Raw genomic sequence first — 9,639 nt, forward strand, 5'->3', positions numbered from 1 at the left:
AGTGAGTCGCCATGGTTCTCCCACTCCAGGCAGATACAGGTTAAGATCATTCCTGGTAAGCCAGCTTGTGGACTACACAAAATAATAGAAATGGGTTAGATCAATATGTAAGAGCTAGCCAATAAGAGGCTGAAACTAATGGGCCAGGCAGTGTTTAAAAAAATACAGTTTCCGTGTAATTATTTCGGGGCATAAGCTAAGCTAGCCATGTGGGCGGCCGGGTGCTGGGGGATGCAGCTCTGCCGCTCTTATTTCAACAGCTAACTAATGTGGTTTGGGGATTAAAGGTGTGTGCAATCTCTGTTTTGCCAGTATGGCTGATTAGTGTGGCTAGCTTTGCACTCTGATCTTTAGGCAAGCTTTATTTGTTAGATGCTAAACAAAGTATCACCACACAACAGCTAATAAAAAAAGAATCCATCATTACTTCAATGATACAAAAAGTCAATTGCCATTAGTTTTTTTTTAATTTTTGGTGTCATTTCATTTTGGATATGCTTTTTGTTTTTTGATTGCTTTTTTGAATTCTATTTTGTATATTTCCTTGGAGGATAATAAGCAATATGAAAATACAAATCAGTGATTTAAGAGATCATAAATGGAAAAGCTACAAGAAGATTTAATATTCATGTATCTGTTGCTTTGAATGAGATTTCAAAAACCTTAAAAATAGAAAGACATTTTTTCTAATTCAGAGTAGTACATTTAAGTATGGATTCAAATACTTGAAGTGATGAATTCCAAATAAACCTTATAAGACCTGTTTATCTTTGTTATTCAAGAATAGATTACCAAACTGATTTATTTTATGATGTCGATATAATTTTATAGTATGTTTTATTCCTAAGTTTTAATAGAAAAACACAGAAGAATTTCCTTTTACTGTTTAAATATTACGATCCCATTGACATGTTTCCTAAGTAAAACATGACTGCCGTGCTGTCTATGTATTATACATAATATGTCCTTCATTTTTAATTCATTGCAGTCACATTCTTTCTCACCTTTATTCAATGGGGAAAACAAAAATTCAATCCTCTTCAGTAATGATATTCCTCTGCTGATCCAAAAATAGTTTCCACATTTTTCTCATCAAGGACAAGAACAACTGGAAAGTTGTAGAGTGACAGCATTCCCCACACCATGTAGGTTTTTTCTACAAGTTAAACAACAATGGAATAATGTTTATTTTATAAAAAGAAGTTTAATTGAAAAAATATCTAACTATTAACCAAGGAAATATCCTAAATAAACACCAGACATATTCTGAGTGAGAAAATACATTCATATAAAATTCTTGAAAAATAAAGATGTGGACTAATAAAGAGGCTACGAATTACCAGATGGTTAGTGTTTGCATCTAAACGTTTACTTTTGCAATCATTATAAGTTCATATATAGCTGAAAAATGACACATATACCCTTTGTAACAGTTCTCTTAAAAATATATTATAATAGTGTACACAAAATTTTGACATTAATATAGCTAAAATACAGAACATATCTATGTTTGGACACCCTCATCATGATCCCCTGTTGTATGAGTGACATTTATGTCACTGTAAACAACTTGAGAGAAGAGTTTATTTAGGCTCAGCAAACTGTGTTTTGGACTGCTTTGGAGAGCAGAGCCCAGTAGTTGATGGACTAGTGCAAAAGATGCAAGAAAGGGGGAGAATAGACATAGAAGTAACAAACACCAAAGGACCCACCCATGGGGATTCCTGACCCACATAGGCCCTTCCATCAACTTCCATCAGGAAACTGCCTAAGTATGTTCAGCTGTGCATTAAGTGTTAAAAACATGAGTGTCTTCAAATCATAACATTCATATAATTATATTTTAATGTGTTTAGAGCCACAATGTTTCTCTCCTCTAAAATCATTTGGGAATTAATAGCCATTTTTATTCTATGTATCATGTATTTTTGTCTCTCAAGAGTAAGATCTAAATGTAGTCTCTCACTGGAATAGTTCTGGATGTTTATTGAGGGTGTTTACTTGGTTTATAGTTAACTATTTTTTTTTTTGCTCTGAAGTAACCTTCTGTGCCATGCATATAGAAGTTTGCTTAATAGGGGTGGGATGGGGGTAAGGGGAGACGGGGAGCGAGAAGTGAGAAGGGGAGGATGGGGAGAGCTTGGGGAATGGGACGGTTGAGATGGAGGAAGAGTGGATATGGGAGCAGGGAAGTATATATCTTAATTAAGGGAGCCATTTGAAGGTTGGCAATAGACTGGACTCTAGAGGGGTTCCCAGGTGTCCAAGGAGATGTCCCCAAAGTGTTCTTTGAACAGCTAAGGAGAGGTCGCCTGAACTCGCACTATCCTATGGCCACACTGATGAATATCTTGCATATCACCATAGAACCTTCATCTGGCAGTGGATGGAGATAGAGACAGAGACCCACATTGGAACATTGGACTGAGTTCCCAAGGTCCAAATGAGGAGCAGAAGGAGAGAGAACACGAGCAAGGAAGTCAGGAACCGAGGGGTGCGCCCACCAACTGTGTCAGTGGGGCTGATCTAATGGGAGCTCACCAAGGCCAGCTGGACTGGGACTGATGGAGCATGTGATCAAACCGGACTCTCTGAACGTGGCTGACAATGAGGGCTGATGAGAAGCCAAGGACAATGGCACTGGGTTTTGATCCTACTTCATGTTCTGGCTTTGTGGGAATCTAGCCAGTTTGGATGCTCACCTTCCTAGACCTGGATGGAGGGGGGAGGACCTTGGACTTCCCACAGGGCAGGGAATCCTGACTGCTCTTTGGAATTGAGGGAGGAGGAGGGGGAATGAGGGGAAGGGGGAGGGAAATGAAAGGAAAGGAGGAGGTGAAAATTTGTAATAATATAAAAATAAAAAATATAAAAAAAGAAGTTTGCTTAACTGTTTGCTTGTAGAAACACAATCTGGTGTAGGCAGTTTTGGAATACTAATAATCAGGATAATATAAACATCTGTATTCAGGAGTTTGTTTGCTCATCTCTGGGGAAATGAATTGCCAGAATATTTATTGCTTGATCATAGGGTAATATAGTATATTTAGTTTTACAAAGAGTATGCATTTCTATTTAAATATGTTTATATAAAATATAAAAATATAATATTCATGATTTATAATGTTATAAATGTTATAAATATATAGGAGATAAATATAAATGTTATATATATTTATATGTATAATAAGGAATAACATATTTCATATATATGCATTGTTCTTTATTGTATTTGACAATTTTTCATTGTATTTTAGAGAGGAGTAATGATATTTCTTTCTTTGTGACTTACACCTTTCCTTCATTCCCCTTTAGAATTTTTTTCTCTTTATTCCTAGAAAATTTACAAACATCTTTTGTAAAAATAAAGAAGATGGACTTTCTCTGTCTTGATTTTTTTAACAGGAAATATTTCCCATTTTCCTGTTACATATAGAACTTCTCCTTAGTAAATTGTGTTATTTCCCATCTATTCTGTTTTGTTGAAAAATTAAAATATAATTACAGCATTTTTACCTTTCTTCCTATCTATTTTTATTTTCTGAGCAATTTTGTCTTGAATAGGTGATTAACCTCACATATGATTTCCATATATTAATGCAAACATTTATGTGATTTTTCTTCTTTATATTTTATAACGTGGTGTATTAGACTGATTCATTACATTAAGTGTTACTAAATTAAACTTGTTAATTCAGTTACAAGCTGTCAGGTAGTTTCAGTAAATAATAAATCTATAAAGTTATTATCTCATAAGATTATAAAATTCTCAATAGTTAGTGTTTTTGCAATTCCCCTAAAGTCATAAAGCAATTCATAACTTGCATGTAGCCAGTGCTGCTGGTGTAATCAAGGCTTTTCAGCTGCCAGCTGTGAGAGCTATAGTCTGGACTATGCACAATTATATACAATTATAACAATGATAATGATTATATAGTTTATGTGTTTGCTATATTGTGTTATTATGTATATATACATACATGCATACACATATTTTCCTTTTTTTTTTTTTTACTTTTATATAGGCAATCTAGGTAGCAGCCAGTTCATGTGACCAGTTCATTTGCAAGAGATCAAATCCCATTTCCCATTAGACTCTGGGTCTTCTTTCCTGATACCCTTTACATGCACACAGCCTGGGACATTTCCTCTCATTTTCTAAAATCCCTTGTGCAGCAGCACTGGCAAAAGAACTGCTCCTCTGAGATCCTTCTTATTTAAACAAAAACAAACACAAAACAAAAATAATAATAGCAAAAGCCTTTTACCTGAAGCAAGTTGTTAGACGTTCCACAATAAGGCAGTATCACAAGAGGATATGGCAATATATGTGGGCTAATTGCCAATGTGACAGTCTATGGAAGAAGAAGACACAAATATTGATGTTTCTGACCCTACACAGAGGAGGAGCAGTGTTAAGTTTTGACAATTTGTTCACAAATTAAATAAATAAAGATTAAAAAGTGGAAGAAAATGGGGTATAATAAGAGAAACTTATATTGAAATTGTACTATTATGTTTTGAAGTTAAGTATCATAAAAATCACAAGTTTTATAAAAGGTTATAAATTAGAAAACAATTTCAGTAAGCTATGTTTATTACTAAAGACATAGTTTGTTGTAACTTTAATGAGGCTAATTACACTGTATTTAAAAAGACTGCTTTAGTGTATGTCAGTATCCTGGGCCTCACATTCCCTCATACTCATTGAATCACCCAGGGGTACTTCAAGTCCTCAAGACTACATTCACATACATTCTGAGTGAGTATAGCATTTGTTCTTCTTTTATATTTTACTGTATCTTTTCTAGATTACATTGTAAGGCATAACTATTCAATAAAGTAGAGCAATAGGCAATATAACATGAAGCTTAGCTGTGTGTTAAACTATCATACCTGATTGCATATTACACTGCGTGATGTTCACACAGTTGAGATGATGCTTTTCTTGGGATATAACCTTTTGTGAGGTGGTCATGATAAAATAATATTGATGCTTGATCATTTATACTCCACTGTCCTGCTTCACTGGCTCCTTATTTTTTCTGCCTTTCCTTCTTTTGTTTTTTTTCTTTTTTAATTGATTTTATTGAGCTATACACTTTTCTCTGCTCTCCTCCCTTCCTCTCCCCTCCCCTTCAACGCTCCCCCATGGCCCCTCTGCTCCCAATTTATTCAGGACAACTTGTTTTTTAATACTTCACCTGTAGATTAGATCCATGTGTGTGTCTCTTAGGGTCCTCATTGCTGTTTAGGTTCTCTGGGATTTTTAGTTGTAGGCTGGTTTTCTTTTCTTTATGGTAAAAAAACACTTATGAGTGAGTCTATATGATAATTGGCTTTCCGTGTCTGGGTTACCTCACTGAATATGAGGTTTACTAACTCCATCCCTTTGCCTACAAATTTCAAGAAGTCATTATTTTTTTCTGCTGTGTAGTACTCAATTGTGTAAATGTACCACATTATTAATTCTTCAGTTGTTTCCAACTTAGGTTGTTTCCAGGTTCTGGTTATGACAGTAGCCCTCCTTTACACAAATACTAAATGGGCAGAGAAAGAAATAGAGAACAACACCCTTCACAATAGCCACAAATAGCATATAATATGTATGCTAACCAAACAAGTGAAGAATTGTATGACAAGAACTTTAAATCTTTGAAGAAAAAAAAATTAAAGAAGACACCAAAAAGTGAAAAGATCTCCATGCTCTTTGATAGGTAGAATTAACATACTAAAAAGGCAATCTTACCAAAAGTAATCTACAGTAATCAAAACCTTCATTTTATAGGTTTTCTTAGTTGTGGTGTTGGATTACAGAAATAAAATTCTGACTAAGATGACCATTTCTTAAGAATTTCAATAACTGAGTATATTTAATGTTTTAAAAGGTGTTTGTTTATGACTTAATGCAAGTGGAATGAAACTTATATTGCTAAATTACAGTTATATTTTTTCTGATTTCTTCATCCATTCTAAAAATTAATTAAAACTGGGGCTGAGATTCTCCATAGGAAATACCCAAAAATCTAACTTATTTTTATTTATTGTTTTTTTTTAGTTTTAATTTCACAAGCTTTATTTCTCATAATCTTCCTGGGGATTTTTTATTGTATTTTATTTTTTTTAAATTTATTTATTTATTTATTTATTTATTTATTTATTTATTTATTTATTAAAGATTTCTGCCTCCTCCCCACCACCACCTCCCATTTCCCTCTTCCTCCCGCAATCAAGTTCCCCTTCCTCATCAGCCCGAAGAGCAATCAGGGTTCCCTGATTTGTGGGAAGTCCAAGGACCACCCACCTCCATCCAGGCACTGGACAGAAATCTCAAGGTTCAAATCAGGAGCAGAAGGAGAGAGAGCACGAGCAAGGAACTCAGGACCACGAGGGGTGCACCCACACACTGAGACAATGGGGATGTTCTATTGGGAACTCACCAAGGCCAGCTGGCCTGGGTCTGAAAAAGCATGGGGTAAAACCGGACTAGCTGCACATAGCGGACAATGAGGACTACTGAGAATTCTAACTTATTTTTATAAAGAATTACGGGAGCTTATTACAATTCCAACTATGATTTTTTTCCCTGTATCATTAAACTCTGGAATCAGTCAGACTCAGCTGTGAAACAAAGACAATAAATAAAATTTTATAAAGTTTTGAGGTACAATACCTGAAGAAATAGATCAGTGGTTAAAGCATTGCTATGCAAACAAGAGAACCAGAGTTCAAATCCAGAATTCACATAAATGTCTTGTGATACTACCCATATCATCAATATCTACATTTAATTGAGAGTCTGGCTCAAAGAATATGGTGGAAAAGTGATCTAGGAAGATTTGCAGCATCACACTTGAGCATCCATATTCATGGCCACATGCAGGGACACACACATATACACTCAAAGAAAGGAGAAAGGAAAGGTGAGTTAGAAGTATGTAACCTTATAAAAATACATCTTATAATGGTGAGATACCAATAACTAAACTATATTTCAAAAGTATTGAAATAATAACAACAAAAGTAATTTAGTATTTGATGGGATATAGTAACATTTAAAAGAAACAAATAATTATAGGAGAGTTATATAGAGAACCTTGTCTCAAAATTAACCTACATGGAGGCATTATTTAAGTTGAACAATGGTACAAAACAATTTTATTATGGCATCTTCTCTACCTACTGTTTGATTGAAATTTCTACACTAACATATTAGAAAAATAGAGTCTGAAAATCAAAGGAATGATTTTTTTGATCACAGCATGATATGTCCACTTAGTAATGAATAATGACTAAATAAAATTCTTTCCAGTAAGAGATAATTTATTTGGTGTTTCAAGGTAAAGACTTTAAAAATTACAAATTTCTAGAGTCCGCTAAAAACATTAAACCTATAAAGTTGATTTTTAAAATGCGACAGTAAACTAGGGAGCATAAAATTGTTAAATAAAGTCATTCAGACATTCTTTTTAATTTTACTCAAAATCTTTTGTGTTCTTTGTTTCAACTCATGTTGCCATAACGTCAGTATGACAAGATAGCCATGACACATTTAATGTGAACTGAAACCATCTGCTTTATATTTCTACCCTTATTAAAAATTTATATTAATGGCCTGTCAATTTAAATGTATGTTCAAAAATGTCACATTATAGTCTTGAACTTTGGATAGATTCCTCTCGCAGAACATCCTATTACTTATTTATATTTTGCTCCTGACCTTCCAAAGTAACAAACTACCTACAATACACATATAGATACCTGTAAAGCAACAAGCATGTGGAAGGAGAATTTATTTCAGAAGCTGTATAACTCAGTGATTTAAGACTCAGAGCGGCCACATAGAAACAGTGTGCAATTGTTTCTACCATGTCTCCTCCTTGAGACTCTCTGGAAACTATGTCCTTCCAGTCTGGCCAAATAATTTCCACATCTCCATGCTTAAATTATTTTATTTCACTTTTGGCCAGAGCTGATGGTTACTGGAATTGGTGCCTTTCCAATGATTTTTAGGTGTTGATAAATTTTAAATTATAAAGCTGTTAACAGCTGTGTTTCTATCATTTGGAAATAAAGTGGTTGGCAATGAAAGCAAAAACTATAACCCACTGAATAAAACAGAGATGCATAGCCTATGATTACTCTAGTCTGTGACTGCTGAGTTCTGGTGCCAATGTTAAGTGTTTGCTGATTCTATTAGATTTTCCAACATCCTTCAGATTGACTTCCTTTTGGCTTTATGTAACCTCAGTTTCAAGTAATGAATAGTACATGTGTTACACAGACCTTTTGATCAAGGTAGAGAGTTATGTTTAAATCCAGACATTTTTTTTTCCAAATCCAGTAACTAATACTGATAAACACTTTTTATAATGAAATGAACTATATCACAGCATGTTTTCCAGAAATGTTTTATACATTTCATATATGTGCATTACGGCAAAGTGATGGGCTCACTAGAAGTTTCAGCTAATAAAATAAGACACTGTATTTGTGACCGTTTGCACCACTGAAAATTTCTTGGACAAAAAATGACATTCTGTCACATTTATTTCAAATTACAACAGCACAGACAAGATGAGTGCTGGCAATTTCTGAAACTAAATTTAAAAATCCTGAATGCTTAAGCAGAAGGATGTGTAGTTTAGTGTGCATATTATTATGCATGTTGGATTTTTTTAAGATAAAAATTTAGTAAAAATAGTCCATCATATCAACTATGTTCTGGGCAGAGAATAAAGTACTGGGTATCTATTTATGCTGTACAATGGTAGCTAAAATGGACAGAGATTAGTGAGCCTACACAGCTACAGTGGGCACTATTTAATAACCTTGAGTATAGTTCTCTCCTGAGTTGTTTGTGTTAGAAGGAGATTGAGACTTCAGAATCCTTCACACAAAGTTCCAAATTTTACTTGGGTTTTCTTTCATACTCATCATTTGCTCATTTTACCTTGATACATTTTCACTAATTTCACTTTTTGGCCCATGTCCATAAGCAAAGGAGATAGAAATATTGTATTTATGAATAAAAAATATTTTCATGTTTACTTTGATCTAGTTTTGTGCTTATTATTTGCTTGGTTCTTTTTTCCCTCATGTTTTCTTATCATGAAATTTAAGTGATATTAGAGAAATAATCAAATGGTGTTCACAAAAAAAATGACATTTCCTTGCCAATGTGATTTTTTTTCAAAATTTTACTTTATTTCAAGAAAGGATAAAGCACTGAAATTTCAATACCAGCTTTTAAACTGGCCCATTATACTCAACTTTCTAAAAATCGAGGGGCCATGAGTTTAATCACTGAGAATGCAGAATAGAATTCTGGTGGATTTTCCTTACTTCTATATTCTTCAGTGTATACATACATGTTCTTAATAATTAGCCGTTGAATTTTTTATTTTATTTATTTGTTTTGACATTATTTTTATAAGGAGTTGAAACTTGAAGTTGCAATATATGTCTTTATTTGGAAGAGTCAATGCAACGGCTAGTCTTTATTAGACAAGAAAAATTTCCATCCATTCTTAAAAGTTAAGGCAAGTGCTCACTTTGGCCAGTTGGCAAAGTACTAGCTTGTAATGGCTTCCACAGTTAAAGCACTACAGAGTCTTGACTTTGTATAACCAGAACTCA

At 33.9% G+C, this 9,639-nt stretch overlaps 1 pseudogene; it reads right to left on the bottom strand.

The window, feature by feature from the left end:
- The window catches only part of LOC102002808, a 14,047-nt pseudogene extending 5,057 nt beyond the window's left edge, over positions 1 to 8,990 (bottom strand).
- Between the last annotated feature and the right edge of the window lie 649 nt (positions 8,991 to 9,639).

The sequence above is a fragment of the Microtus ochrogaster genome, unplaced genomic scaffold, assembly GCF_000317375.1.
Source record: "Microtus ochrogaster isolate Prairie Vole_2 unplaced genomic scaffold, MicOch1.0 UNK25, whole genome shotgun sequence".
Taxonomy (NCBI): Eukaryota; Metazoa; Chordata; class Mammalia; order Rodentia; family Cricetidae; genus Microtus; species Microtus ochrogaster.